This window comes from Octodon degus, unplaced genomic scaffold (genome assembly GCF_000260255.1).
Source record: "Octodon degus isolate 3935 unplaced genomic scaffold, OctDeg1.0 scaffold00103, whole genome shotgun sequence".
Taxonomy (NCBI): Eukaryota; Metazoa; Chordata; class Mammalia; order Rodentia; family Octodontidae; genus Octodon; species Octodon degus.
The window spans coordinates 8,346,443-8,356,950 of record NW_004524679.1 but is presented as its reverse complement, the minus strand read 5'-3'; positions in this window follow the sequence as shown (position 1 = coordinate 8,356,950).

Genomic DNA, 10,508 nt, shown 5'->3' with positions numbered 1-10,508 from the left:
TTCTTTCTTTCTATTCTTTCTTTCTTTCTTTCTTTCTTTCTTTCTTTCTTTCTTTCTTTCTTTCTTTCTTTCTTTCTTTTTGGCTAGTCAAGCGCTTATTCTACTGAGCTATCTCCCCAGTCATGACCCCATTAGATAAATTTGAAGTATGTGTGCTCCTTTTTAATAAAATTTTTGTTATTCTTTAAATGAGATGCACTTGTAATTTGATTGTCCTAGTTAATTTTTTTCTGGCTAAGAAGGATTTTCAATGCCAATATTTAAAACACTAAAAGTTTCTTTAGGTCAGTATTTACATAGGTTTTAGTCCATAATCAGCTGAGGAGAGTTCAGGGTGGCACATGATTGTGAATGCAAAGACAAAACAAGACTCACACAACAAGGAATGTATCCTTTGTCTCTGATAAGGCAGTGAAGTCCACTCAGGTTTTATCCTGTTACCTTGTTCTGCAGCTTTCAGATCCGTTCTCAGTGTCAGCTATATGGATGAGTCACAGCCATTTTTTGATCAATTTCCTCTCTTTGAAAGAATGAGAGAATAATTTCTCTCCCTGTGACGCTCCTTAGTCACATTCTACATCATCCATCATATTACTCTGTGGCACCATGATCTTTTTATCAGAAAATTTGGAATTCAACTCAGTTACATGATGTTATGGTATAGATTTTCCTAAGTGCTGAGACTTCACTGATCTTTAAAGGTAACTGACCAATTGTTGGCTGTCCATGCACAACTTTTATTTTCCATTATTTTATTGGGAAATAACTAGAAATGAGACACTTTCATTTCAAATTGGTAGGACAGTTCCAAAAATTAACACATTATATACTGACTTCCTAGTGGTTATTTGTTGTACAAAATGCAGATATGATATCCTATTTCCAAACACTATTAGAATAAAGCATTCTATTCCTTCAATTAAGAGCATGTAGCTATGTATCTATCTTAAAATTTTTGAATACACTGATACAAAGTTTTCATTCATCTGTATCACCTTTTTACTTCCATTATTTAAATATTATAGGTGTATGAACTCAGCAAAATAGTCCAGTCGTCCATAATAGTATTGGGTCTTCCAATTTACTGACAATGTCAGAAGTTATAGACCTGAGTCCCTAACACCTCAACATAAAAACATGTCTTTATTTCTTACAATTCATTTATATACTTTCTGCCAGATGGTTAAGACCAAGGTAAAGCAATATTATGTAACAAGAATTGTAGCTTTTGGATATGATATGATCAGTCAAATCCCTTCAACATTAATTCTGAGACCCTGTACCTCAAATTGTAAATCCGTTGTCAGTGTCAGCCATGTGGGTGAGTCACAGCCATTGCTTGGCCAATGTGAACTCTGTGAAAGCCTGAGAGAATGTTTTCTCTCCATGTGACTCTCCTCAGGCTCATTCTACATCATCCATCACTTTCCTCTTTGGCTCCATAATCTAATATGTCAGAAAATTTGGGAAACAACTGAGTTTCATGATATTTCAATACAGGTTCTCATATGTCTTGAGTCTTAATTGACCGTGAAAGGCTTGGGCCAAAATTTTGGCTTTCCTTTTGGCTCTACTTTTTCTCTAATTATTGGTATGCAAAGTTAGGTTGTTAACCCTCAAAGAACAAGCTTGTTGTTATTATCATATAATCTCGGCTATTAAGCTTAACCTCACTATCTGAATATCAAACATGTTAGGCACAGCATGGAACAGGCATTTTTCATAGATCCTTGATATATCAAACTTTAAGTTCCTACACAATGTGACAAAAATTTCAAAATTAATATATACTTTAATAATAGGAAAAAAGAGTTACATATATTTAAAAATAAGTTCAGAAATCTCACCATGTACCAGGTTTTTGCAGGACAGTCCCACAACTCTCCTTTTTCTGTCTCCTCCCTTCATTCACCACCCACTTCCTTTTTAAACTATCATCTACTGAAGAGAATACATGGAAGAAACTGGCCAAGCAGCATTTCTTTTGCTCTAATTTTTGGTCTACAAACGTAGGCTGTTAACCCTGCAGAAGTGAAGTTTATTATAAACAAAGAGTTTATGAAGTTGTGTTGAGTCTCACTATCTATCTCTATATTAAACGTCTTAGGCATAACATAGAGCAATTATTTTCCATCTACTATCGATATGTTAAACTTTAAGTCTCTTTGAAATATGGGAAAATATTACAAAAATAAAAAATATTTTTCGAATATGAATAAATGGTTACATATTTTTAAAGAGAAATATACAAATCTAACCATTATATAGCATTATTGCAGGACGGTCCTGTGACACCATTTTCTGGAATTTATTCCTTCATTACTATTTCTAAAGAAAAACAAACATGTACTTTAGAGATACGATGGCAATAACTGGTGTGTCATGACAAGCAGTAGGTATTTAGAAGACCAAAATAACAGGCATTGCAAGTGTGACCCTTCTATTACATATTGATTACTTCAGTGCAGTTGCTTAGTTTATAGGTGTCATAATATATAGTTCGTCAGGGTGAGAATCTTACCAAGTAACTGCTAGTTTCAAAAACCTTCTGATGTTTCTCATGACCATTGGCTTACTGTATCTTGTGCATATAAATGTGAGGCTTTACCTCCGTCAAGTTTCCTAGCTTTTCACATTACCCTCTCCTCGTCATCCAATCCTCATGCTCTCACTTTCCTTTCAATTTTGTTATATATTTCTTGTTTTGAATATTTATTATAGGGAGAATATATGATATTTACACATGTGTGTCTGGTTCACTTATATCTTCAAGTGGTAGCCACATAAATATAAATCATTTATGTTTATCAGTCTTTATAGCAGAGAAATACTCCATTGTATAAAAATACCACATATATTTAATGCGTTCTTCAGGAGACAGGCAACTTGATTGTTTTCAATATTTTGCTTTCACAAATTGGTTTGTGACGTTTTCACATCCTCTGGGAAAATTTCAAGTAGGAGGATAGCTGGGTTGAATGGGATTTCCAGTCCTAGTGTTTTAAGGAGTCGCCACACTGATTTCCATAATGGTTGCACCAGTCTACATTCGCAGCTGCACTGGACAGTGGTTCTTTTTTCCCAAAGCCTCTCCAACAATTGTTGTTGCTTGAGTTACTTATGATAGCCATTCTTTCTGGGATCATAAGATATCACAATGTTGTTTTAATTTCATTTCACATATGACTAGTGAAGTGGAGCATTTTTTCATGTATTTGTTCACTCCTTTTTTTTGTCCTCTGAGAAGTATGTGTTCATCCCGTATGCCCAATTCTGGATCGGTTCTTTAAATTTTGGGGCCCTTATGGTTTTTAGTTCTTTGTAAATTCTAGAGAGCAGACCTTTGTCTGAGTGCTTTTTAGTCAAGATTTCTTCAGAAATTGTGTGTTGTCTTTTCACATTGTTGAAAATCTATTTTGACGTGTGAAATCTTCTCAATAAGAGGAGGTCCCATTTGTTAATTTTTGAACACTTTGCCTACCCCTATATCTTCAAGATTTTGTTCTATATTCTCTTCCAGGAGAGTTAGTGTTTCTGTTTTGGTTGTTTCCATCTTTAAAAACTTAGACTTTACTTTAGTGCATTGTTATAGATCGGGGTCACGTTTTACTTCTCCTCATGTAGAAAGCCCATTTTTCTAGCACCAGTTGTTAAAGAGGTTTTCTTTCCTCCAGCAAGCGTATTTGGCATCTTTGTCAAATATCAATCTACTGAGTGTGTTCATTGAGGCCTCTCCATCTACTAGTCTATTGCATTGATCCTCAGGTATATTTTGTAGCCATTACCATGCTGAATTTATCATAATAGTTTTGTAGTATGATTTCAAGTCAGGAATTGTAATGCCTCTTTTTTTTTCTCGAAGGATTGCTTTTGTTATTCTAGATCTTTTCTGGTTCGAAACAAATTTTAGCAATTATTACTCTAGGTCTGCGAGGTATGTTGGTGGTATTTTGGTAGGGATTACAATAAATTTGTACTACAATTTTGGGGTATGGCCTTCTTTACAACGTAGGTTGTTCCTATCCAGGAGCATGAAGTATCTTTCCTTTTTTTGAAACCCCCTACGATCCCTTTTTTTAAATTAATTTTTATTTATTTTAATGAGAACGAACACTTTATTTAGATACTTGTTTTCTCATGATTGCAGTTTCAACTGTGCAGTGTAGTTCCATCTTTGATTTTAAGTGCTATCTTGATGTAAAAAATTTATACACTTTCACTCAAAATTGTTAAAGTAGTAAAACACTTTGATTTTTTTTTTGTTTTTTTTTAGTAGTATTCAGATTTATTTATTTGTTTTGTATTTAGTACAGGGCTTACAAGGTCTCACTACACAGATAGGACTCAGTGATCCTCCTGTTTTCAGCCTCCCAAGCACTGGGATTACAGGTGCATGCCAACATGCCAGTCTTGGTCTCTACCTCAGTGCGCTCAGTGGCGTTGGTGGTATAGTGGTGAGCATAGCTGCCTTCCCTTTTTTAAAATTACTGCAATTTTCCTTGATCAGAACTTTGCCTTCTTTAGTTAGGTTAATTCTAAGGTATTTTACTTTCCTCATTGCTAGTGTAAAAGCTACTGTTTCTATAATTTCCCACTCAGTGTGTTTGTTATCTGTGTAGAGAAATTCTATTGACTTTTGGGATTTGACATAGTATCCTGCTATGCTACTGAATTTCTGTATTAATTCTAATAGCCCCTCGGTGGAGATTTTTGGGTTTTCCAAGTACAAGATTATGTCTTCTGCAAATTATGATAATTTAATTTCTTCATTACCTTTTCTTAATCGTTCTATTTCTCTCTCTTTTCTAATGGTTCTAGCTACTGATTGCAGAGAAATTGTGAATACAGGTGCTGATAGAAGACGTTCTTGTCTTGTACTAGATGAAAAGAGATGATAAGAGGAAAATATTCTGTTTTTCCCTATTTAGAATTACGTTACCTGTTGGCTTTTAATAGATGTCTTTTATCATACTGAAGTAGAGGCAATCTATTCCAACGTTCCATAGGACTTTGAATATGAAAAGGTGCTGGATTGCTCAGAAGCCTTTTACACATCTATTGAGATGATCATGTGGTCTTTAGATTTTGCTGTATTGATATAGTGTATTACATTTATATTTTGCGTATATTGAACCATCTTTGCATCTCTGGCATGAATCCTACCTGGACAAGATGTAATACCTTCTTGATGATTTCCTGTATTCTATTTGCTTGGATTTTATTGAGGAATTTTGCATCTATGTTTATGAGCGAGATTGGCATGTAATTCTCTTTTTTAGTTGCATCTTTCCATGGTTTTCATATCAGTATCATGTTTGCCTCCAGGAATGATTTTGGGAGGATTGATTTCAATTTCATTGAAGAGTATGAGTAGTATACAGATTATGTCTTTGGTAAATTTCTTGTGGTATTACGGTGTGAATCCATCAGGACATGTACTTTATTTGATGGTGTGCTTTTTATTACATTTTGTACATCATTGACTGTTATTGAATTATTTAGAATTGTTTTACCTTCTTGATTCAGTTTTGCTAATTTTTACCTATTTAGAAAACTGTCCATTTGTCTATGTCTTCTATTGCATAAGGGTAGAGATCCTTAGAGGAGCTACTGACAGTCTTCTGCACTGCAACTGGGTCTTTGGTAGTTACACACATTTCATTCCTCACTGCTTGTATTTGAATTTATTTTTCCTATTTTTTATACGGGTAAGTAGAGACCTATCAATTTTATTTAATCATTTAAAGTACTAGTTTTTTGATTCATTAATTGTTTGAACTGTTTTGTTCGCACCAAATGAATTAATTTCTGCTGTAATCTTTATGATTTCTTCCCTTCTTTTCTCTCTGGGTTTGGTTTGTTCTTCCTGTTCTCGATGTTGGAGGTGCATCATAAGGATTTATATTTGTTCCTGTTCTTTTCTCCTAATGCATGAGTTCACAGCTATGAATTTCCCTCTGAGAACTACTTTCACTGCATCGCATAAGTTCTGAAAATTTTTACTTGAATTATCATTGAATTGTAGATTTTTTGAATTTCTACTCTACCGCCTTTGTTCCTGAGTAGAGTGTTGTTTAATTTCCATATGTTATAGGGTTTGTCTTAGTCCTTGTCTCATTTATGTCCAGTTTCATTGTATTGTGGTATGATAATATGCATGGGATAATTTCTGGTATCTTTTTATACTTCAGCGTGACCTATGCATCATTTTTTGGTCTATTTTCTAGAATGACCCATGTAAAGCTCCCAAAAATGCTTATTCTGCTATCATTTGCTGGAACATTCTTTTTTTTTTTTTTGAACATTCTAAATATGATGACTAAGTCCATTTATTCGAAGCTCTGCTTCAGTTGTGCTATTTCTTTGTTAATTTTGTGTCTGCTTGACCTATCATTTTGGCATAAAGGGATTTTACGTACTCCTCTTAAGTATGTGGTATTGGATATCTGATTTTTCATGTCCATTAAGATTAATATTGTATAGTTGGGGTCTTCCAAGTTTGTTGCGTATACACTTATGTGTGTTACCTCTTCCTCTTCAATTTTAACCCTAATGAGTATATAGTGGCCTTCTATATTTTATTTCATAATTTTTGCTTTGTAGTTGTGAATGTCTAAGAACAGATTTGCTACCCCCTCTATTTGTCTGAAGTGATGGAGTGTGTAGTATTGTTTTCAATTCTTTTAACCTAAGCCTATCAATTTCTTTTTTTCTGTTAAGTGTGTTACTTATATACAGCATATTGTTGAATTGTGTTTCCAAATCTACTCTGCAGTATATTTCTTTTAATTGATGATTAAAAGAAACTGATTCCATTTACTTTGATGGTTATTATTGAGATATATTGATTTGAGGATGACAAATTATTTACCTGCTCTTGAATTCTCCTTTCTCTTCTGTGTTTAATTGTTTGCCCTGTTTAGTGGGTTTTCTGCTTTCTTTCATAAAATTCTGATCATTTTTTCCCTCTCTAGAACATCTTTTAGTAGTCTGAGTGGCTTGGCTTTGTCATACTGAAATTCTTTATTTGTACTTTGTCATACAGAATGCTCAGAAAACTACTAATAGAATCCAAATTATACCAGCTATTCCCCTACTGGTAATTTTCCCAGAGAATCTATAAACATCATACCATAGTGATAGATTTGTAACTATGTTTATGGAAGCACAATTTGTGATAGAGAAATATTGGAAACAATCAAGATGCCTGCCTCCTCAGGAATGCATAAAAAAGATGTGGTATTTTTATACAATGGATTATTACTCAGCTATAAAGAATGATAAAATCAAAGCCTTTATATTGAAGTGGATGCCACTTGAAGATATATTCACAAGGAAAATAAACCAGACTTATATGTGTAAATGTCATATAGTCTTCCTAGTGTAAGAAATCAAAAGAAGAAACACAAATAGAAATATATAATACAATTAAAGGGAAAGCAAGAACTTGAGGACAAGACAATGAAGAGAGAACAAGGAGAAGAACTATGAATCTTGACAGAGGTAAGCCATTCAGTTATATGTACAAGATGGGACTGCAATGATCCTGAAAATCTTCAGAAAATTTTCAAATCTAGCAGTTAATTGGAAGTATTCTCACCATGAGTAACTAGACATGGTGACACCTGTGAACTAAGCAACTACACTGAAGATGGCAATTTTGAATAGTTGAATGCCTATTTGGAATGCCTGTCATTATGGTCTTCGCAATACGTGCTGCTTGTCATGACATGAAGGTTGCTACCTTGCTGTTTTTTGGGTAGATGTTCGTTTGAAAAGAAAGGGACTTGTGAATGAAGTCAGGATACCGGAAAAGGAGTATTGTGAGACTGTCCTGCCACAATGCTGTATATGGCTATATTTCAAAATTTCTGTGTAAAAATATATAATGGTTTATTCTGATTTTTTAAATATTTTTTAATTTTATTTTATCATATACTCTAGGGACTTAAAATTTAAGACATCAGTACTTGAAATATACCTGTTCCAAGTTATGCCTAAGATGATTGTTATTCAGACTGATAGTGAGGTTAAGCTCAACACCATAGGTTGAAGGCTAACAAAAATTAGCATCTCTACTAGAACGTTATCAACCTCTAAGTTTACAAACCAAAAATTAGAGAAAATGAGGGTCGCAAGGAAAGCCAATATTTTGGCCCTAGCCTTCCAAGCTCAATTAAGACTCAGGTCATGTGAGATCCTGTACTGTAATATCTTGTAATTCAGTTGTGTTCCAAATTTTCTGATGGAGGAGCTTATGAGGCCAAAGAGGAAAATGATCGTCGATGTAGACTGTACCTAAACAGAGTCACATGGAGAGAAAACTTTTTCTCAGGTTTTCATAGACAGCTCATTGGCCAAGCAATGGCCATGACTCAATCACATGGCTGACACTGACAAAGGATCTAGAGTTTGATATACAGGGTCTAAGAATATATCATGAGGAGATTTGACTGAAATTGCCATACACAAAAGTTACATTTCTTGTTACATAGGTCTTGATTTATCTTGGTCTTAACCATTCAGCAGAAAAGTATAAAAACGAATTATAATAAGTAAAGCCATATTGTTATATTGAGTAGTAGGGAACTTCTGACATTGCCAGTCAATCTGAAGGCCCAATATGATTATAAAATACTGGAGTATTTTTGAACAATTTGTTGAATTCAGACACCTATGATATTAAATGATGTAACTAAACAGAAAAAGTGGATACAGATGAATGTGCAGTTTGCATCTGTTTATTCAAAATGTCTAGGATCATTATACAACTACATTTTCTTAATTCAGTGAAGAGAGTGATTTCTTCTAATAGTGTTTTTAAATAGGATATCATGTTTGAAACTTGTATCTCATATAACCATTAAGAAGACAGTATGCAATGTGATAATTATTGAAATTCTCCTACCATTTTGACTTGAAATTCTCTCATTGCTATTTGTTTCTCAAAGAAATTATGGGGAAAAAAAGAAAACAAACAGAGAGCATTGTAGATAGCACAGTCAGAGCAAGGAACAACACCTTGAGCCCAGCAATTTCAGAGATGACTTCTGAGATCTGCACAGTCCTGCGGAAATCCCACTATGGCTACTAGATTATATTTTACTATTTTTCTAAATTCATGCAATACAATATTCAAATGGCAATCAATTACTCATCTCTGACAAAATTAAATGAAAAAGAGGACATAAGTGCAGGCTAATTTTGTATCTTTGTATACAAAATAGTGAGGGTAAATATACAGCTACTTGTCCTTATTTCAGTGAAAAGTAAGATTTGTTGTAGCAGTGTTTGGATAGGATATCGTGTCTGCATCTTTTACTGTGAATAACTACTATGAAAACAATCTACAATGTATTAATTATTGTAGCTGTCCAACTCTCCTGTTTTGAAATTGTCTCATTACTATTTGTTTCTCAATAAAATTAATAAAAATTTTAAAAAGAAAATATAATAATCAAAATGAGCAAGGGTATTTATATCCAGAGGGAAGAAAGAGAGTGGCGAATGGGAGGGAAATAATAATGAATCTGGGTTGTCTTATTTACTATTTTCTTCTCTCTATGACATATACCTGATGCATATAAATAAGGTAGGAAAGGTTCAGTTACATCCCAGTTAGTGGAGATTTCAGTCCATACAAAGCTGGTTCCAAGGCAGACTAGAACATGGCAGATTAGCAGTATATGGAGACAGAATACAACAAACCAGCAAGAGCAAAAGCCAGGATTAAGAGCAGCAATGTCTACAGACAGCAAGTCTGTCTCCCTTAGGCTGCATTCAGCCTATTCGCCCCAGACTGGGTGTGGCACAAACACCCATAATCCTAGCAGCACTTATGTTCATGATCAAAGAAGCACTCACACCCAAATTAATGAGTTAATCGCAAACATTAGAAGTCCATCCCAAGACTGTATGAGTCTTTGGAGGTACAAGTAAACACAAAACATAAGATTTTACCCCTAGACTTCCAAAGTCTTTTACACTGCCCTTTTTGTAAACAATATTTTATGCCTTCTCTAAAGGTTGCAAAAGTCCTAAAAGCTTCAACATTGCTGAAAAGTCAAAGTTCCAAGTCTCCTCAAAAATTCAAGCAAAGTTTTTGCCATGAGCCCCTGTACAAATGAAAAGATAAACATTTCTAATGTTCAGTGGCACAAGATGAACTTTACCACACAAAAAGTTACAGAGAGCAGGGGAATATAAAGCTTTGTGACCAACACAAGTCCAAAACCAGAAAGGCAAACGTTATGTTCTGTAGGCAAAATGGGAGCTCCAAAATCCTTACATTTTTTTCACGCTAACAAAACTTTGGGCTTTAGTTTCCATGGCTTGTCTCTCAAGCTGGATTTTCACCCTCCTTGAGGCTTCCCTTAGATGATCCACATTTCTGGCTTTTCTGAAATTCTGTGGTTTCCAGTGAATAGCTGTCTCACTCACAACATTATGCACTGCCCTCCTGAGTACACTGCCTGGACTCGAAGTTCGTCTTCGGAAATCTAGGTGGA